The following is a 20,771-nucleotide window of genomic DNA, read 5'->3' on the forward strand; positions in this document are numbered from 1 at the left end:
TCCCAGAATGCCCTGAAGAACTCCACAGTCAGCCCGTCCAGCCCCGGGGTTTTGCCCCTCGAGGGCCGGTCGAGGGGGCCGGTCAGCTCCTCTAAGGTGACGGGAGCGTCGAGCCTTCCGGCGTCCTCCGGGCTGAGCTGCGGCAGGTCCTCCCACAGAACTCTGCGAGCATCCTCGCTGGACGGATCCGGAGAGAACAGGGCCGTGTAATAGTTCCGGACGTGGGCCCTGACGCCCTCCGGATCCGAGACGAGGGACCCGTCGTCGGCCAGCATGGCTGAATCTGGAAATGTAACGGGTCCAATAGTAATGAGGATAATATCAGACAGGGATTCAACTAAAGTAATACCAGAGGCACCGACAGTGCGGACTAAGGGGTAAATCAGCAGAGGGAGGTGCAGAAGAATGAGTGAACCCTGAATACATTGAAACTAGAACGGAACACCCTCTATGTCATCATGAGATTTTCAGATAGGGACCCGGAGAGGCATATCGAGATGGCCTTCTGCAACCCCACCCCCACCTCCCTCACCCCGTGGCAGGCCTAAACACAAGCGGAATGGGAAGAATCTTCAAAGGGCTGGTGTTGGCATTGTGAATTAATGTGGTACGTGTGGGTGTACTACGCCGTAATAACTCAGGGTATCCTTGGAAGAGGATTCGCAGTGAGTTTAAAATGAACCAGTCAGAAGTGGGTACTGCAGATTAGAGTCAAGAGACTTTCTTATTCCTCAGATGCTGCCTGACCTGCTGTTTAGATTAGATTCCCTGCAGTGTGGAATCATGCCCTTCGGCCCAACAAGTTCACACTGCCCCTCTGAAGAGCAGCCCACCCAGACCCCTACATTCAGCCCTGACTTAATGCACCAAACACTACATGCAATTTAGCATGACCAATTCACCTAACTTGCCAATTCACCTAACCTGCACATCTTTAGACTGTGGCAGGAAACCCACGCAGGCGCGGACAGAAACTCCACACAGTCACCCGAGGCTGGAATCGACCGTGGGACCTTGGCGCTGTAAGGCAGCAGTGCTAACCACTGAACCACCGTGCCACCCTGTTCTTTTCCGATTTTCTTGCTCCTCGAATGCTGCCTGATCTATTGTGCTTTTCCAGCACCATATTAATCTTGACTCCATTGTCCAGCATCTGCAGTACCCATGATGAGGCAGGAGACAATTGAGAAGTGTCTGAACGGCTAGTTTTTCACTATCCTCTATAGGAATTCCAACTGAATTTTCCCATGTATCTCTAACTGGAGCAAGAAAATCAGGGATATTCTCAGAGACCCTCTGCAGGCAATGTGTAACTTCATCAAAGTCACTCTGTTGCCTGGCTGCACTCGTAATGGCATTTCTAACGCTCGTACTGAACCAATCAGAGTGCTCCTCAGGCATGTTCCAGTGTTGAGAGGGAAAATCAATAGAGCCGCTAATTGAAGACTAACAGGAAGTGTGAGCCAATTACAATAAAGTCTGCACATTCTGGGGAAGGCAGTCATAAATGTCACAAATTCGTAAAAACCAATAAAAAAAGGGTACAGGTCATTTTGTCGGTTCCGGGGCATCTTGTAATGGACGGACTTCCACATATGCCCATGGTTTATCAAGTGGAGTGCGCCCTATCATTATTCTAGACAGCTATCAATATCTGAGGGGCCGCCTTCTTCTGAATCAAGGCGCAATTGCTGCTGGTTTAAATAAGAACAGTAGGGAAAGCCAGAGTGTGTGTAACCAGGTGGCTGTGGCAATGAAACACCAGATGTTGCCTGCGACATCACAGGACCACTCCCTGGGGGCGGGACTCAGAGCATGTTACTGGAGTAACATTCGGCACATCACCCGCCTACTCCCCATTGCCAGTGGTAAGAAAGGCAACAATTTTCACCATATGGGGTTCAGATTCGGCAAGTGAAACAAGGATTTTAGGGAACTGAGGAGAATAAGGTGGGGGAGCCGAGGATGCAGGAGAAGGGGAACACTCAGGGGATTAGTGAGAGTCTTCTATTTGGGACGCTGGTATCCGTTACCGATCTCTTTAAACTTTTCGAGACAAGTAAGCATATAATTATGATTTCAGGAAGAGTCACCGCACCCTCCCTGAATGTTAACGTAATAACTATCACCTGTCTCCCTCTAAACAATGTCAGCTGGTGACTCCCGGGCTCCCAGCAGTTCTGACCTCACCCTTGCACTTCTTATATTTACTGTGACATTGCAGAGTCCTTTTTTTTGAAGGCTCCAGATGCTGCAGACCGTCCTTCACAGCAGGATGAGGAAACCTCATCTCCAGGGACAGCCAGTCGCCGTTGATCTTAGAAAGTTGCAATCCTATCTTGCAATTGCTAGTTAGAGCAAATAGACAAGAGAGACAGCAAAGCAAAAAAAACGACACACAACCGAGAAGCAGAGACAGACACCAGAACTCTGGATCCCAGCCAACAACACAAGGTAACCGCTGTTAATTTAATCTGTTTTAATGTGAGGACAGTTTCCTTCTCGCGACTTTTGGCTCAAAAAAGTCAAACTGACAAGGGAGAATGTTTGCAGGAGTCTTAGAAAATAACCTTTTGTTTTTTAAAAAAAATAGATAAAGGTATCTAAACAAAATCACTAGTCTCTACACAACCAAAATGTACTTATTTCAACTTGTGGTAGAAGGGAGGGAAAACAAAACACGCCGCGGTTGACACAGCTTAGCCCGTCTTGTGACGAAAGTGTACCCGCCAAGTAATCGCAAATAAACGTGCGGACTACTCGGAACAAAACCCGCCGATTAAATCATACAAAAAACACACCAATTACTCGCAAATAAGACCCGCCGAGTAAACTCAGAAATAAATCTGCCAACTATTTGTGAATAAAACCCGCTGAATAATTACAAAATAAACCCGTCGACTCAGGGAGGCTGAATAATCAGTTGGAAAATAGGGAAAGGGAAATTTCCGGCAACTCGTACAATAGAGGTCATGCCGACTATATCAGACTAAGGGAGATTGGGAAGAAAATATTCAGTTTAAGACTGACTCGTATCGAACCGAATTAAAGAGAATGATTTATGCCACACAAGCCTTGAGTTATTTGTGTGCTCATGGGGAAAGACAAGTGACCATGAAGGTCACAAGTCATTCCAAAGAGATAGAGTTGCGTGGTTGTATAGGTTTCAATCATTTAACAATTAGCAAACTGTTAATTGAACCATAATGAGTAACTGGGCAATTGGCCCAGTCACTAGCTCCAGTCACGTAAAAGAACATTCCAATACTGGGAAAGCGCTCACAATCAGGTGCTAGCACAGCTACAAAGTCAGCCACCTCACTGAGTCTGAGAATGTACAAGCAGACATTAATATAAAAATTGAGATGGATTACAGACTCTTAATATATGACAAAATGGCTGTTTTGGTTATAACAAATCTCCCACAGGTAGTGTGCAGGGGTGTGAGCATGACGTTGGTTGAGTGTGCGAGGCAGTGAGTGGGCAGATGGGGAAGTGTGCGAAGGAGTGAACGTGACGGGCGGGTGCAGGGGGTGACGTGACGGTGGGTGAGTGTGCGGAGGAGTGAGTATGCCGGTGGGTGAGTGTCCGGGGGAGTGTGTGACGGTGGGGGGGTGTGCAGGGATTGACGTGAAGGTGGGGAGTGTGAGGGGGAGTGGGTTTCCTTTGGTTACTCCGATTTCCTCCCACAATCCAAATTGCCCATAGTATTAAGTGAAGGGGTAAATGTAGGGCAATGGGTCTGGGTGGACTTGTTGGGCCGAAAGGCCTGTTTCCACAATGTAAGTAGTCTAATCTAAAATCTGGAGTTGAGTTGTCTGTTCCATACAAAGCAACGTAATTAGTTTTGCTCATTATTAAAGTAGACAAAAGAAGCATGATTGGGTCGAGTCAGACCCAAGATTTCCAGGTTTTGATTTAAGTTGGAGTCGCTGGAATTTCGGAAGCAGACTGAGCTCCCTTTGCTGTTGTAAAAACTTGTGTTCTCCCTTTCTTGCTGTCAGACAACTACCTGATGAAGGAGCAGTGCTCCGAAAGCTAGCGTGTCCAAATACGCGTGTTGGACTCTAACCTGGTTTCCTGAAGAAGGGCTTATGCCTTTCATCATTTTGAAAAGTTCCTTGAAATGGTTTTCATTGTTCATTTGCAGTCAGACATTTCAGTACAGTTATACAATCATGATCTCCCTGACATCGCACGAAGTTCAAATCCTCTCCCACACCGCCACTATTGCCTCCATCCAAGGCTCCTTCCTCATCTGACCGATTTATTCCTGTACGTCCACACACATTATCTACTGTATCCGTTGCTCCCGAAGTGGCCTTCTCTATGTTGGGGACAGAACGCCTACTTGCAGAACGTTCAGAGAACTTCTCTGGGGGACACACACCAAACAACCCCACAGCACTTTCACTCTCCCTCCCACTTCGCAAAGGACATGGGCCTCCTCGACTGCCAAATCCAAAACACACGGCACCTGGATTCTGGGTAATCCAAGATGGAGGACAGAAAAAAATTCTGGCTGGAAGAGCTGCTCCTTTTTTGAGGTATTTCCTCGAATTCCAGGTGCAACAATTACTGTTTTATATGCTGTTGAATTTTTTTGGAACTTTGGAGAAAAAAGGCAAAATAACAGCAGTTTTAAAAGGGAGAAGAACAGACAAAGGAAGCACATGATGAGGTCCGTGCAGGAGAGAGAGAAAAAGAAACCCTTATTGCTAACTGACACTGTTAGCAGTTACTGCCTTTGCTGTCGAATTCATGTACAACTGGACATCAGAGTGCATCTGGGAAAATTAACAAACAGTGAAATTCACAGCTGGTCTTGGGAAAGCTCACAGCACAGAAGCAGATAAGTGGATTTTAAGCACGATCTTAAAAAAATTCTGCAGTAGTGAGTAGAGTGTGTTCGTTCTTATGTTTTATTGAGCTATGTCTCTTGATTAACCTTAAAGTATAAGTCATAAGTATTAATTTAACCTGGAGCAATGTTCTGCAGAGGAATAAGACAGTGTTATTTTCTGGGTCTGTACATTGAAAGAATAAACAATGGCCCTTAGAGTGATATGCTCTTCTCAGATGTGGGAGTTTAGAGAGAGGTTATGGGTTACAGAGGATTATATCTGCAATATATATCGTTGGTTTCGAATCATATCTGATCGAATGGATCAGTTGGAGAGGCAGTTAGAGGCAATGAGGAATTTACAAGACCAGGGCAGTTAGATGGCAGGTATAGAAAAGGGGGGAATGTCTCAGATACAGTCACATGGATGGGTTAACTCCAGGAAAGGTAAGAGAGTAGGCAGGTGGTGCAGGAGTCTTCTGTGGCTATCCCCATTTCAAACAAGTATGCTGTTTTCGAGAATACAGGGGATGATGAACACTCAGGAGTACGAAGCGTGAACAGCGAAGTTCTGGTGTGGAGAAGTGACATGTACATCGGGTTCCAAACAATTGATTCTGTTAGGGGACTCTATAGTCCAAGTTACAGATAGACGTTTCTGTGGCCAGCAGCGAAAAATCAGAATGGTGTGTTGCTTCCATGGTGCCCAGATCAAGGATGTCTCCAAGGGTACAGAATGTTCTCAAGGGGGAGAGGGACCAGCAGGAAGTCATTGTACACATTGGAGCCAACGACCAAGAAAGGGAAAATGTTGAGATTTTGAAGGGAGATTACAGCAAGTTAAGCAGGAATTTAAAAAGGAGGTCCTCGTAGTAATGTCTGGATTGCTCCCGGTGCTACGAGTGAGGGCAGAAAGAGGAGGATGGAGTAGATGAATGCATAGCTGAGGAGCTGGTGTACGGGAGAAGGATTCACAATTTTGGATCATTGGAAGCTGTTTTAGGGTGGAAGTGACATGTACAAGAAGGATGGATTGCAACTAAATTGGAACCAGACTAATATACTGGCAGGGAGATATGCTCGAGCAGCATGGGAGGATTTAAACTAGTAAGGTGAGGGTGGGGGGAACCCAGGGAGATAGTGAAGAAAGATTTCAATCTGTGACTGGTACAGTTGAGACCAAAGTCAAGTAAAACAGTCAGGGCAGGCAGGAACAAAGCAGAGAACAAGGTAGGACTGATAAATTAACCTGCATTTATTTCAATGCAAGAGGCCTAACAGGGAAGCAGATGAACTCAGGGCATGGTTAGGAACATGGAACTGGGATAGAATAGCAGTTACAGAAATGAGGCTCTGTGATAAACAGGACTGGCAGCTTAATGTTCCAGGATACAAATCCTACAGAAAGGGAGGAAAGAGAAGAGGAGTGGGGTTTTTGAGAAAGGATGTCATGACATCAGTACTGAGGGAGGATATTCCAGGAAATACATCCAGGGAATTTATTTGGGTTCAACTGAGAAATAAGAATGCGATATGGGCTGGGTGCTGTCAGAGGAACTAGATTGGATTTAGATATCTGGTTGGCATAGGCGAGTTGGATTAAAGGGTCTGATTCCATCCTGTCCATCTATATGATTCTATGAGGAAGAATGCCTCATCTTCTGCCTTGGAAACCTCCAGCCACATGAGATCAATGTGGATTACATCAGTTTCCTCATTTCCCCTCTGTCCACCAAATATTCTACTCGACACCACCCTCTTGAATTGCACATCTTCCTTCCCAACTATCTGCTGCACACTTCTATCCGACCTATCACATTCTCCCCAACCTTCATCTACATATTGCATTCCCAGCTACCTTCCCCCAAGCCCCACCCATTTCCCAATTCTCTCTCAATCCCCTTTGGCTACAAACCTCATTCCTATTGAAGACGTTTATGTTCGATACATTGATTCTCCTTTTCCTTGGATGCTACCTGAACGGTTGTGCATTCCCAGTCCCACACTTTCGAACTCTGACCTCCAGCATCTGCAATCCTCACTTTCTCCCAGTTTTTTTCTTCATGCTTTGTTTGAGTTTTGGATTATTGTTTGAGTTTCGAATGGTCACATTCCAACTTCATATTCTCTATCAATTCCTTGTTATCACGATTTGCCATGGGTTTCTTTTCACTCTAACATCACACCCAGTTTCATTACACAAGGGATATTCCGGTAACTACAAACCAGTGAGCCTGATGTCAGTGGTGGTAAATTTGCTGGAGATTGTACTGAGGATAGCATCGATTTATATTTGGAAAAGAATGGGCGTATCAGTAATAGGCAACATAGTTTTGTGCGAGGGTGATTGTGCCTTACCAACTTGAAGTGACCAGGTTGATAGTTGAAGGAAGGGTGGTTGATGTTATAGACATGGACTGTAGTAAGGCATTTGATAAGGTTCCCTATCTAAACTAATAGAGAAAGTGAGGTCACATGGTGTGCAGTTTTTTTTCTCGCAAGGTGGACAAAGAACTTGTTGACCAGCAGGAGACAGTAGTAGTTGAAGGGAGTTTCTTGAAATGGCGAAAGATGACCAGTCAGTGTTTGAGCCACTGTTGTTTGTGATATACATAAATGATCTGGAAGAGGACACTGTTGGTATGATCAGCAAGTTTAGAGATGGCACGAAGATTGGTGGAGTAGCAGAAAGCATAAAGGACTGTCAGAGAATACAAGAGGATATAGATAGACTGAAGAGTTGGGCAGAAATGTGGCAGATGGAATTCAATCCAGACAAATGTGAGGTGATGGATTTAGGCAAGTCTAATTCTAGAGTGAATTATACATTGAATGGAAGAGCTTTGGGAAAAGTTGATGGGAAGAGAGATCTGGGAGTGCAATTCCATGTTACCCTGAAGGTTGCTGCACAGGTGGATAGTGGTCAAGAAGGCATATAGTATGCTTGCCTTCATTGGGCAGTATATCTCCAGCTGGCATGTTAAAATTGTACATGACATTGGTTCAGCCACACTGAACCAATAGTATTGGTTGCCCCATTCCCAAAAGGATGTGGACGCTTTGGAGAGTGTGCAGAGAAGTTTTACGAGGATGTTGCCTGGCATGGAAGGTGCTAGCTATGAAGAGAGGTTGAGTAGGTTAGGTTTGTTTGCATTGGGGAAAAGGAGGTTGAGGGGGGACTTGATTTGAGGTTTACAAAATCATGAAGGGTTTCGTCAGGGTGGATAGAGATAAGCTTTTTCCCAGGGTGAATGATTCAATAATGAGAGGTCTTGCTTTCAAGGTGAGAGGTAAAAAGATTAAGGGAGATTCATGCGGCAAGTACTTCACACAGAGGGTGGTGGTTGTCTGGAATGCATTACAAGCAGAGGTGGTAGAGGCAGGCAAGGATAGATTCATTTAAGATGCGGCTGGACAGATGCATGAGTAGGTGGGGAGAGAGGGATACAGTTTCTTAGGAATTGGGCAACATTAGATTTGGATTGGCTCAGGCTTGGAGGGTCCTGTCCTGTTAAATTTCTTTGTTCTTTGTTCAAAGATAGGTGTATCCCTCTTGTGTTCTACTGAGAATTGCTGACAAAAACATAAAACACATTTATCTGCAAGAGCACTGATGCCGATTTGATTTCCCCAGAGTATATTGAAGTTTGAAGATCTCAGTAATTACCTCCTTGACATGGTCATCAGAGCACAAAATTAATGGAACTAAAGTTCACATTACACTCCAAATATTAACTTTGTTTCTCGGTCTGCTGAGTTATTGTTCGAACTGCTGAGTTCTTACAGAATTTTCAAATTGTCTTTCCCAACTTCAAAAAGATATTTTGAGGCCATAAACTGCTCCCTCACTCTGTCCTCCATTAATTCTGATTCCATGTCAATATTTCGAACATCAAATCCTTTCCCACCATTGCCTATATGTCTCTGAGTAACATGGTAATACCTCTAGCTTTCCCACTGTTACTGCCTGTCTGCAAGTTTGTCTACCCATGGATTATTGACATCCATCCTTGATCACCTTGTTACTCTGTCATAGTTTTAGTGAGAAATTATTTACCTCTCCCAGTGTCAATAGTCCATTTTATTGCAAATGCTTTGCATGTTCAAATAAACAACCTTCTTCTTTTTAACTATTGTTTCCTGTCTTCAAATTATTTGCTGATGTACAAATTTTAGTTAAATCTTGCCTTTTCAGTTGTCTTTAACCACAAGACCGTACATTGATGATGTTCAATACTTCCTCTTTTCAACTAGTATTTTCCCATGTCTGTTCCTCCAGTCCCTATGACGCTCACGGTATCTGAAACCTCAGTTTGTTCCTTGAACATGTCCTGTCCTTGTTGTTTTCTCTTGGCTGTCCCACTCACGTCTTGTGTGACTACCATCAGCCCAATAACACTTCCTTGATGTGTAATCTGATCTAGTCTTTACAATCACAGGAACCTGCTGCCTCTCAAACCCCATCTGTCTCTGACTGGACCCAGCACCTAGAACACCTCCTTTATGCATAATCTCCAACTTCTGCAACATTTACTTTCTTCATATCATTTCAAGATCATCCAGTCTCAGGTGTTGGAAGTTTTAAAGAACACTAAGATGGATAAATCCCTGGGACCTATGAGGGGAAGTTAGGGAAGAATTTGTGGTGCTGCTGATGGAGATGTTTGTATCATTGACAGTGGGTAAAGTGCCAGAAGATTGAAGTGTGGCTATTTTTTTTTTTTGTGCCATTATTAAAGAAAAGCTGCAATGAATACCTGGGAACTACAGACCGGTGGGCCCAACGTCAATGGTCGATAAGTTATTAGAGGAGATTCTAAGACACAGGATCTACAGCATTCGGAAAGGCAAGGACTCATTTGTGATAGTCAAATTGGATTAGATTACTTAGTGTGGAAACAGGCCCTTCAGACCAACAAGTCCACACTGACCCGCCGAAGCGCAACCCAGCCAGACCCATTCCCCTACATCTACCCCTTCACCTAATACTACGGGCAATTTAGCATGGCCAATTCACCTAACCTGCACATTTTTGGACTATGGGAGGAAATCAGAACACCCGGAGGAAACCCACGCAGACACGGGGAGAATTTGCAAACTCCACACAGTTAGTCGCCTGAGGCAGGCTAGTGTGTGGGAAATCGTGTCTCTCAAATTTGATTGAGTTTTTTGTAGGGCTGACCAAGAAGGTAAAGGAGGAAAGTGTATACATGGACTTTAGTAAGGCCTTTGACAAGACACTAAATGGTAGGTTGTTGAATGCTAGGAGAACTAGCCAGTGGGATACAAAATTTCTTTGGTAGGAGACAGATTGTGGCAGCACAGGGCTGCTTTTCAGACTGTAGGGATTTGTGCTGGGTCCACTGTTATTCATATGAATAATTTTAATAATTTGGGAGGTGTGGTTAGTAAACTTGTAGATGGCATCAAGTTTGTTGGTACAGTAGATAATGAGGAAGGTTATCTGGGAATGCAGTGAGATCTTGATCCACTGGGCCAGTATGCTGAGGAATGTTAGATGGAGTTTAATTTAGATAAATGCAAGGTGTTGCATTTTGGTGAAATAAACCACGATAGGATTTACACAATCAATGGTAGAGCCATTGATGTGTTATCGAACAAAGAAATCTGGAGGTAAAGATTCTTACTCTTTCAAATTGGAGTCACAGGTAGTTAGGTTGGTGAAGAAGGCTTTTGGCATGCTAGCTTTCAGCTGGTCAGAGCGTTGAGGATATAAGATACTACTTCTCCTGTAGAAGATGATGGTGAGGCCACATTTATAATACTGGGACTTTTTCTCCATGTGCGTTGCGACTGGGAGGGACCTCATAGAGGATTATAAAATCATGAGAGGCATAGATAAGGCAGATAGTAGATAGCTTTTCCCCATGATTCGGGAGGTATGCCATTCTCACCTGCTCTGACCTGCATGTTAATTCAGATCCTCAGCAATGTGGTTGATTCTCAACTGCCCTCTGAAAGGGCACTGAAATGATTTAATTTTATCAATCCCTCTTGAGTCTTACCTGGACTGCAGTGATTGAAGAAGGTAATTCAGCACTGCCTTCTCAATGGCATCAATAAGTGTCAATAAATGTGGGGCCAGCCAGTGATGCCCACGTCCCACAAGTGAATGAATAAATAAACTATTTTAGACCTCTCATTGCTTGGAGAAAATTGGTGGCGAGATGCCTTCCTGATGCAGGGGCAGCCATGGTGCTTGTAGGATTGAACGTGGCTGGGATGGGAACTTGGAAATGCTGCTAGTGCCATTCACCTGCTTCACTTTTCCTTCAAGGTTGAAGTGGCAGTGGGTTTGTAAAATACTGTTGAGAGGCTTGCTGAATCATTGCACCTTGTATTACTGTCACAGTGTTAGTTGTGAAGTGAGTGAAAGTTGAATTTGATGAATGACGTGCCAGAAATGGAGTTGCTTTGTGCTGGTTGGTGTTAAGCTGCCTGAGTATCAATGGAGCTGCATTCATCGAGGTAAGCGGAGATTACTTCATTACAATCTTGACCTGGCCAGTGTAAATGGTGGGCAAACATTATGTACATTGCTATTTTAGTTAATTTCCAGCGCTCTGCGAGGTCAGTTCTGAGTTCAGGAACATTGGATTGATCGTGTGAACGAGAAATGATCTTTTGTGTATGTGGAGCTATTTTTTTTTTTGTTACCTTGGATTTTAGGTTTGTGTGTGCATGTGTTGTGTAGTCAGGTTGATTTTCTCTAGACTGTGCAATGTTTAAGTGCAAGGAACTGTTTCCTTCTGTTTTGTTGGCTGCAAATGGCCAGAGTCTGTGTGGGGAGCTAGTTTGTCACGTGTAGCCAACAAATTGTCAGTTCCTGTTTGGGCCAGCTTTCTATTTCTATTAGGATTGAAACTTCAGAATCCAATGTGGCAGTGGGTGGAGGGGGTTTGCTGGCTATTGTCATCTGGGCTGCAGGTAGTCTGTCCTCTGGGGAGATGTTTCCAACCTATGGCTGCAGATTGTCTGTCATGTGTGTAGAGCTCTTCGGTTATGCTCAGGTCTGCATGTGCAATGTCTGGTGAGCTTGTTTTACTGCTCTGCACTTTGGTCAGTACTTTGTGGGGAGGACTTCTTTTTGTCTGAGTACGTATCATAGTTTAATTCTGTTTCCTTTGAATGCTCAGTTCCTGGTGAGAGGCTGGATGTATCCCGAGGAGAGTGTGGTTAACTGGATATTAAACTGTGGATTGTGAATGGGTACTTTTGCATTGGTAACTGCTTTTGCATGCCTGCGTGTGGAGGGATTCCGGATTCAGCCTATGAACTGCAACTATGTGCTTTGTGTGAGGACCTGTGTTTAATCTTGCACACTGCATGAAAACTTGCGTAGGTGTTGATTTGGATTCTGGATGGTGAGTTGGATCAGTTGACCTGTTTCTCAAACTGTGGCTCAAGAACAGCCAATGCTGTGAGAAGAGCTTTTATTTCTCCTGTTGGCTGTGGTCATTTCTGTCTGAGGAGCTGGGCTTTAACTTGTGGAATCGAAATGGTCAGTTACGTTTGCAGAGCTGATTTTAATGCTGTGGATTTTACACAGTATCTTCTCCATGGAGAGCTGTGTTTTATCCTGGGATTGCAAATGCTTAGTTGTGTGTACATTTATGTTCTTCAGAAAAGAACGAACACTCTCTCCACAACTGCTTCCAGACTGGTTTACTTTATTCAACCATTTATGTTATAGTTTCAGATGTTGACTGTGCATAGTTTTGTGTTTTAATTTAGAATTTGCTTATTCACTGCCAATATGTAATTGTGTGTAAAACTAGGTCATAACCTGTGAACTACAAATTGTCAATGACCTGTTGGGAGTTTTTATTTTTCTTGTGGACTTCAAATTCTTTTCTGCATGAGTGGTGGTTTCATTCAACTGGATTGTGGAGAGTAGGATTGCATCCTGTGGCATTTTGAATATTAATTTCACATAAACTCCACATTTGTGTCAGTTGTATCCTACAGATTGTGAACGTCTGTGTGTGCGTGTTCTGTGAATGCTCCCTTCTCGTTTATCTACCCCCCCCCAGTTCTGACAGCACTCCTTCTTCTGTCTGTAACTGCCCATAAGACCAAACATGCTCCTGTTCCTCCAACTCCTCAGAACATCAAACCTCTTTTATCCCTTGCTGCCATACTGATATCCAGGACACCTCAAACCCTACTGACACTTTCTACCTTTCTAACCTGTTTGGGTCCCACAACATGCTCTGCATTTGTATTTTTTCCCATGTCCAATAATCATCCATATCTCTTGAATCATCTCCAGCACATATTGCTCTCCCTAACTCTGGACTCCTCTTGCCAGAGCAATTCATACTGGCTTTATAACATCGTTCAGTCACTTAACACTCTCCATATCTCTGCCATCACTCCCAGCACGTTCAATTCTCCCTCCTCCTATCATCTCCTTCAATTCCAACAATATTTGCATTTCCTACAACACTCCTCTTGCTAGAAGAATGTTTGATCTCCCTTTTAACACCTGCTTCAACACTTTGGTAGCCCTTGGCCAGTTTTGAATACACTGTCTTCAGAATTGTTCATTTCCATTGACTGGTGAGACAATATCCGAAGAGCAGGAAAATCGGTGCTTCAGGCATAAGCCCTTCATCAGGAATGAGGCTTGTGAGTGGAGGGGGTGGGGCTGAGGTCAAGTTGGCTGACACTGCAATAGGTAGGTGGAGGGAATGGAGATAATTCGGAGAGGAGGGTGGAGCAGATAGGTAGGAGGACGATTGCAGGTGAGATAGGTCAAGTGTGTGTGGTGCCAAGTTGGAAGGTTGGATCTGAGGTAAGGTGGGAGAAGGGGAAATGAGGAAACTGGTGAAACCATGTGGTTGTAGGGTCCCAAGGTGGAAGATGAGATGATCTTCCTCCAGGCGTCGGGTGGTTAGGGTTTGGCAATGGAGGAGGCCCAGGACCTGCATGTCCTTGTTGAAGTCGGAGGGGGCATTAAAGCCACAGGGCGGTGGGGTTGGTTGCTGCCGATGTCCCAGACATGTTCTCTGATGCATTCTGCAAGTCGGCGTCCTGTCCCCTAATGTAGAAGAGACCGCATCGAGAGCAACGTATCCAATAAATGACGTGCAGAAGGACAGGTAAACCAATGAAAGATGTAGAAGGCTCTTCTGGGACCTTGGATTGGAGGTGAGGGGGCAGGTGTGGTGCAGGTTTGCAATTCTTGCAGTGGCAGTGGAAGGTGCCAGGAAGGAAGCGTGGGGGAGTGTGGATCTGACAGTGGAGTCACGGAAGGAATGGTCTTTACGGTATGTGGAAAAGCGTGGAGTGCGAGCTACATCTCTGGTAGTGGGGTCCACTTGTAGGTGGCAGAAATGGTGGAGGATGATATGATGTATACTTAAGTTAGTGGGGTGGAAGATAAGGATCGGAGGGTTATATACCTGTTGCAATTGGAGGGGTGGGGTTTGAGGGTAGAGGTTGGAAGTGGATGAGCTGCGCTGGAGGGCATCATCAACCATGTGGGATGGAATTTTACTGTCTTAGAAGGAGGCCATCTGGCATGTTCTGTGGTGGAACTGGTCATCCTGGGAGCAGATGCAGTGGAGGCACAGGAATTGGGAATAAGGAATTGTTTATATATAGGATGCAGGGTTGGCTGAGGTGTAGTCCATTTACCTTTGGGAGTTGGTGAGCTTGTAGATGTCTGTGCTGAGTTGTTTAGCGTTGATGGAGATGGAGAGATCCGGGAAGGGTAGGGAGGTGTCCGAGTTTAAGATGTTCATGAAATTGATTAACAGTTCAACCTCCTCATGGGATCATGAGGTGGCACTGATACAGTCATCGATGTAATAGAGGAAAAGGTGGGGAAATGCTGCCAGTGTAGTTGCAGAAGATGGACTGTTCCAGGTGCCCGTTGAAGAGACAGGCATATCTGGGGCCCATGGTCTGAAGGAAGTGAGGACTGGAAGGAGAAGTTATTGAAAGTGAGGACCGGTTCAGCCAATCAAATTAGTGTCAGTGGAGGCATACTGGTGGGGACACCAGGATAGGAAGACCTGGAGGGCTTGGAGGCCTTCGTCATGGTGGATAGAGGTGTATAGGTGCATACATGTCCATGGTGAAGACGAGAAGTTGGATGCCAGAGAAATGAAAGTCATGGAGGGGGTGAAGGGCATGAGTGTTGTCCCAAATATAGGTGGGGAGTTCCTGGACTGGTGGTTAGGGCAATATCAAGGTATGGGGAGGTAGTTCTGTTCTCCTGACCAAAAGCCACAACTTCCTCATCACCACCATGCTGTTGCATCCAAAAAAAACAAGACAGCTCCCATACCCCAAACACTACCACCCCCTTGACTGTCTCCTCAGAGTGAGGGATTGGCAAGACTACATGACAGGAGTCAATGAGTCTGGACAGACCATAGCCTGATCTGAGCAAGGATCAATGTACATACAGCCCTGCTGCAGTGGAGATGACAAAAGCTGAGCCTAAGAAGCTTTGACATTGAGGCATTCAAAAACATGGAAAAGAAAGCCTCACATAACCAGCTCCTCTTCACAAACCTCTCTCTTCCTCCAGACCATGGGCCCCAGATATGCCTGTCTCTTCATCGAGCACCTGGAACAGTCCATCTTCTGCAACTCCACTGGCAGCATTTCCCTACCTTTTCCTCAGCAACAAGTCACCGGATTGCAACAGCTCCTGGTCCACCCTCGAGGCCACTACCATCAATGCCTGCAAAAACTCGGTCGGTTCATTAACCTGTAAACAGGAAATACGAGAACTGATAAACCAGAAGCACATCACATTTCTGAATGTATAACAGCAACCACACTCAGGAGAGAAAAGGCAGACCCACAGGCGACTGAATGCCAGGGTCCAACAATGAACCTGTGACATAAGGAACAGGTGGTGGGTGGGAAAAGCACTTGAGAGCCAATGAATGGCCAACAGCCATAGTGTGAAGGATTTCTTTGGGGGTGTCAAGACCAAATAACCAATGCTTTCCCCCCCCCCCCCCAAGGACAGAGTGAAACTTATTAAAGACACAGCCATCAAACAACGCTGAGGATAGCAGCATGCTACACACCACGAGCTTGGCAACACCCCAGCCCCAAACGAAGAGAAGATTGTTCACCAGCTCAGGAACAACAAAGCTGCTGGTGTGGACAGTATCCCTGCTAAGGCTTTAAAGTGCGGGGGCACCCAGCTCCCAGTACAGTGGCACACCTTTGTCTGCCTTAACTGGAAGGAGGAGAATGTACCGGGTGAGTTTCAAGATGCCACAATTGAGAGTATTTTCAAAAAGGGAATACGTCTGACTGTGGAAACTACAGGGGAATCTCCCTGCTGTCAATCATTGGAAAAGTCATCACCAAGATTCTCTTGAACTGCCTCCTCCATGTGCCTGAGGAACACCCCCCATCCTCTGGAACTGCAGTGTGGCTTCCAGTCATGGGGCACAATGGACATGCTTTTCGCCTTGCAACAGCTGCAGGAGAAATGCAGAGAAAACATGGCCTTGTACATGGCCATCTTTGACCTTACAAAGGCCTTTGACACGGTCAATTGGGAAGCATTATGAAGTGTCCTTCTCCACTTTCGCTACAACATGAAATTTGTCAAGATCCTTCACCTGTGCGAAAAAGACATTTAAATCGCGGTAATGACAAATGGCTCCATCACCGACCCATTCCCCATTCAAACCAGTGTCAAGCAGGGCTGTGTCATTGTCCCAACACTGTTCTCAATCAATCTCAATGCAATGCTTCACCTCACCATTGACAAGCTCGCCACTGGAGTGGCACTAAGCTACAGAACCAACAGGAAATTATTTGACCTCCATTACGTTCAATCCAAAACCAAAGTTACCCCACCATTTGTCATGGGGCTGCAGTACATGTATAGCGTTTATGTATGTACAAATTCAGAGGATGTACTCCAGACCATTGCCAATTCCTTTACAGGGACACAATAGAGCATGGGTCTCACCCTGAACATTCACAAGACAAAGGCCCTCCTCTAACCTGGCCTGGCATTGTGGAACAAAAGCCCGATTGATTAAGGTCCAATACCTCAGGACTGCCCTGTCGACCGAATCCGATATTAATGAAGAGATCCATGCTCGCACAGCCATCGGCTGGCTGAAGGAAAGGGTGTTTGAGGACAACAATATCAGACCACACCGAACAACAAACAGCAGGCAAGGAGAACAGCGGAACAGAGCTTTCGTAAAATGATACTTTTCGCATCAGAGAGCGTCAGGAGCTGGGCGGAAGTGAAGGCAGAGCGCAAAGCCGATCGTGAAGGTAAGTGACTGCTACTTGAGTGGGTGTGTTCTAGACCCCAGGTCCTACAAAGTAGGGCCTCCCTCCTCCTCTAACCTAAATTAAAAGTCCACAGAATTGCCCCAAAAAGAGGGTCCAAGGAAGTTCCTGTGGATTGAAGAGTGAGGCTTTATCTCAGGAGTCTTTGACAAGGAGTTTGAGTGAAGTGATTACGCCACAGTTGAAGAGGGTGAAGACATGACCTCCCACGTCAAGCACGTAGCACACTCATCCAGCTTGACAGTCAACGACTCTGGTGTGTCTGGCTCGTATAAGTGTGGAAAGTGTGTGTGCACGTTCAGCTACTGACAGAGCATATTGCTGCACTCATGAAAGAACTCGAGGACCTTCGGCTCATCCAAGAGAACGAGATCTTTCTGAACAAGACAGTCAGCGAGGTTATTACACCATACCAGAAGAGAGCAGACGATGAGGAAGGCAGAGAGGAGACAGGTGCAAGAGACTCTGGGGGAAGTACCTGTCGGGAGCAAGTTGAATCTTTTGGAAACAGTAGAGACAGATCACACTACCAGTCCATGAGGCGACCAGGTCCGTCAATCAAAAGTTGGCGTGAAGGCAGAGCAGAAGAGGTCGGACATCGCACAGAGCCGTGGTAATAGGGGACTCCATCGTGAGAGGAACTGACCGGGGTTTTTGTGGCAGCAGGCAGGACTTAAGGATGGTGTGTTGCCTTCCTGGTGCCAGGGTTAAAGACATCACAGACAGAGTGCAGGAAATCAAGGACGAAGGTGAAGAGCAAGAGGTGGTGGTACATGTCAGCACAAATGATGTCGGGAAGAAGAGGAACATACTACAGCGGGACTTCGGAGAACTAGGAAGAAGGCTGAAAAGCAGGCCGTCCAAGGTGGTTATCTCTGGTTTGCTTCCAGTTCCTTGGGCTGGTGAGGCCAGAAACAGGGAGATAATGGACTTAAAACGTGTGGCTGGGGAACTGGTGCAGGAAGCAAGGATTTAAATTCTTGGATCGCTGGGGTATGTTTTGTGGTAAGCATAAATTCTACAAGAGAGACAGTTTGCACCTTAATAGGTTAGGGACCAGCATTCTGGCAGGCAGGTTTGCTACTGCAACACAGCTACGTTTAAACTAAGTAGCAGGGGGAGGGGGCAAACTAAATGTTTAAGAAGGAAATTGAAGGGATAGTTAGAACAAGGGTAGTCAAGAAAGACAACTGTATCAATGAAGCAGAAAACTCAAAGGGATCATGCTGTAAGATTGAGTGAAATAGGAGTTGATAGGAAGGGTGAGGGCAGTAACAAATTAAAAATACTCTACATGAATGCAGAAAGCATTAGAAATAAGATGGATGAGCTTTTGTAAATTGGCAGATACGATATCGTGGGGATAACTGAGACGTGGCTTCAAGTGGACAGGGCGTGGGAAATGAATATTCAAGGTGACACGTGCTACTGTAAGGACAGACTGCTGGGCAGAGGGGGTAGGGTGGCCATGTTGGTAAGGAATGATATTCAGTCCCTTGTACAGGGGACCTCCTAATCAGGGGATGTAGAGTCAGTATGGATAGAACTGAGAAATTCTAAGGGTAAAAAGACTCTCTTGGGAGTTATCTACAGTAGTCTGGATGTTGGACATAAGTTGAATCAGGAGCTGAAATTAGCCTGTCGCAAAGATGTTACTACAGTTGTTATGGGGGATTTCAACATGCTGGTAGACTGGGAGAATCAGGATGGCACTGGACCTCGAGACTTTGTGGAGTGCCTCCGAGATGGATTCTTAGAACAGCTGATGTTGGAGCCTACCAGGGAGAAGGCAATTCTGGATCTGGTATTGTGCAATGAACCAGAGTTGATCAGGGACCTCGAAGTGAAGGAGCCATTGGGAAGTAGTGACCAAAATACAATAAGCTTCAATCTGCAATTTGAGAGGGAGAGGGTACAATCGGAAGTGACACCATTTCTGTTGAAAAAGGGAACTATGGAGCTATGAGGGAGGAGCTGGCCAAAGTTCAATGGTGCAATACCTTAGAAATATCTGCCATTGTCAAACTGCTGTGTATAATGCAGAAGATGCAGGATCAGTTCATTCCAAAAAGGAAGAAGATCCCAGGAGGAGGCAGGGGCGGCCGTGGCTGATGAGGGAAGTTAATAAACGTATAAAGTTAAAAGAGGAAAAGTATAACATAGCAAAGATAAGTGGGAAAACGGAGGACTGGGAAGCTTTTAAAGAACAACAGAGGATTACTAAGAAGGAAATACACAGGAAAAATGAGGTACGAAGGTAAACTGGCCAATAATATAAAGGAGGATAGTAAAAGCTTTTTTTGTTTTGCCTTTCACATACCAATGGTTAAGACTAAAATTTGGCCCTTGAAGACAGAAACAGGGGAATATATTACGGGGAACAAAGAAATGGCAGAAGAATTGAATTGGTATTTCAGATCTGTGTTCACTGGGGAAGACACAAGCAATCTGTCTGATGTAACGATGGCTGAAGGACCTGAACATAAGGGAATTTATATTTGCCAGAAATTTGTGTTGGAGAGACTGTTAAGTCTGAAGGCTGATAAGTCCCCGGGGCCTGATAGCCTACATCCCAGGGTACTGAAGGAGATGGCTCGTGAAATCGTGGATGCATTGGTGATTATTTTTCAGAGTTCCATAGATTCGGGATCAGTTCCTGCGGATTGGAGGGTGGCTAATATTGTACCACTTTTTACCACCTTTTTAAGAAAAGTGGGAGAGAGAAAGCAGGAAATTTATAGACCAGTTAGTCTGACCTCAGTGGTGGGAAAGATGCTGGACTCTACTATAAAAGATGAAATTATGACACATCTGGATAGTAATAACTGGATAGGTTAGAGTCAGCATGGATTTATGAAGGGGAATTCATGCTTGACTAATCTTCTGGAATTTTTTGAGGATGTAGCTCTGAAGATGGATGAGGGAGATCCAGTAGATGTAGTGTTCCTTTTCTTTCAGAAAGCTTTTGATAAAATCCCCCATAGGAGGTTAGTGAGCAAAATTAGGGTGCATGGTATTGGGGGCAAAGTACTAACTTGGATTGGAAGTTGGTTGGCTGACAAGAAACAAAGTAGTGATAAACGTCTCCATTTCGGAATGGTAGGCAGTGACCAGTGGTGTACCGCAGGGATCAGTGCTGGGACCGCAGCTTTTTACAATATATTAATGATATAGCAGATGGTATTAGTAATAACATTAGCAAATTTGCTGATGATACTAAGCTGGGTGGCAGGGTGAAATGTGAGGAGGATGTTAGGAGATTACAGGGTGACCGGGACAGGTTAGGTGAGTGGTCAGATGCATGGCAGGTGCAGTTTAATGTGGATAAATGTATAGTTATCCACTTTGGCAAGAACAGGAAGGTAGATTATTACCTACATGGAATCAATTTAGGCAAAGGGGCAGTACAAAGAGATCTGGGTGTTCTTGTACACCAGTCAATGAAGGCAAGCATGCAGGTACAGCAGGTAGTGAAGAAGGCTAATGGCATGCTGGCCTTCATAACAAGAGGAATTAAGTATAGAGCAAAGAGATTCTTCTGCAGCTGTACATGGCCCTGTTGAGACCACACCTGGAGTACTGGGTGCAGTTCTGGCCTCCAAATTTGAGGAAAGAC

At 45.2% G+C, this 20,771-nt stretch overlaps 1 long non-coding RNA gene across 2 annotated transcripts; it reads left to right on the forward strand.

Annotated features, from left to right (window-relative positions):
* The first annotated feature begins 1,642 nt into the window (after nt 1-1,642).
* On the forward strand, nt 1,643-16,523 carry LOC122563353. Of its 2 annotated transcripts, none has more exons than XR_006315565.1 (3): nt 1,643-1,868; nt 2,242-2,454; nt 15,408-16,523. It is a non-coding gene; the product is annotated as an uncharacterized LOC122563353 (long non-coding RNA). The 2 variants fall into 2 exon arrangements; XR_006315566.1 differs by having other exon boundaries at nt 15,853-16,523.
* The last annotated feature ends 4,248 nt before the right edge of the window (nt 16,524-20,771 follow it).

The sequence above is a fragment of the Chiloscyllium plagiosum genome, chromosome 26 (assembly GCF_004010195.1).
Source record: "Chiloscyllium plagiosum isolate BGI_BamShark_2017 chromosome 26, ASM401019v2, whole genome shotgun sequence".
NCBI classification, from domain to species: Eukaryota; Metazoa; Chordata; class Chondrichthyes; order Orectolobiformes; family Hemiscylliidae; genus Chiloscyllium; species Chiloscyllium plagiosum.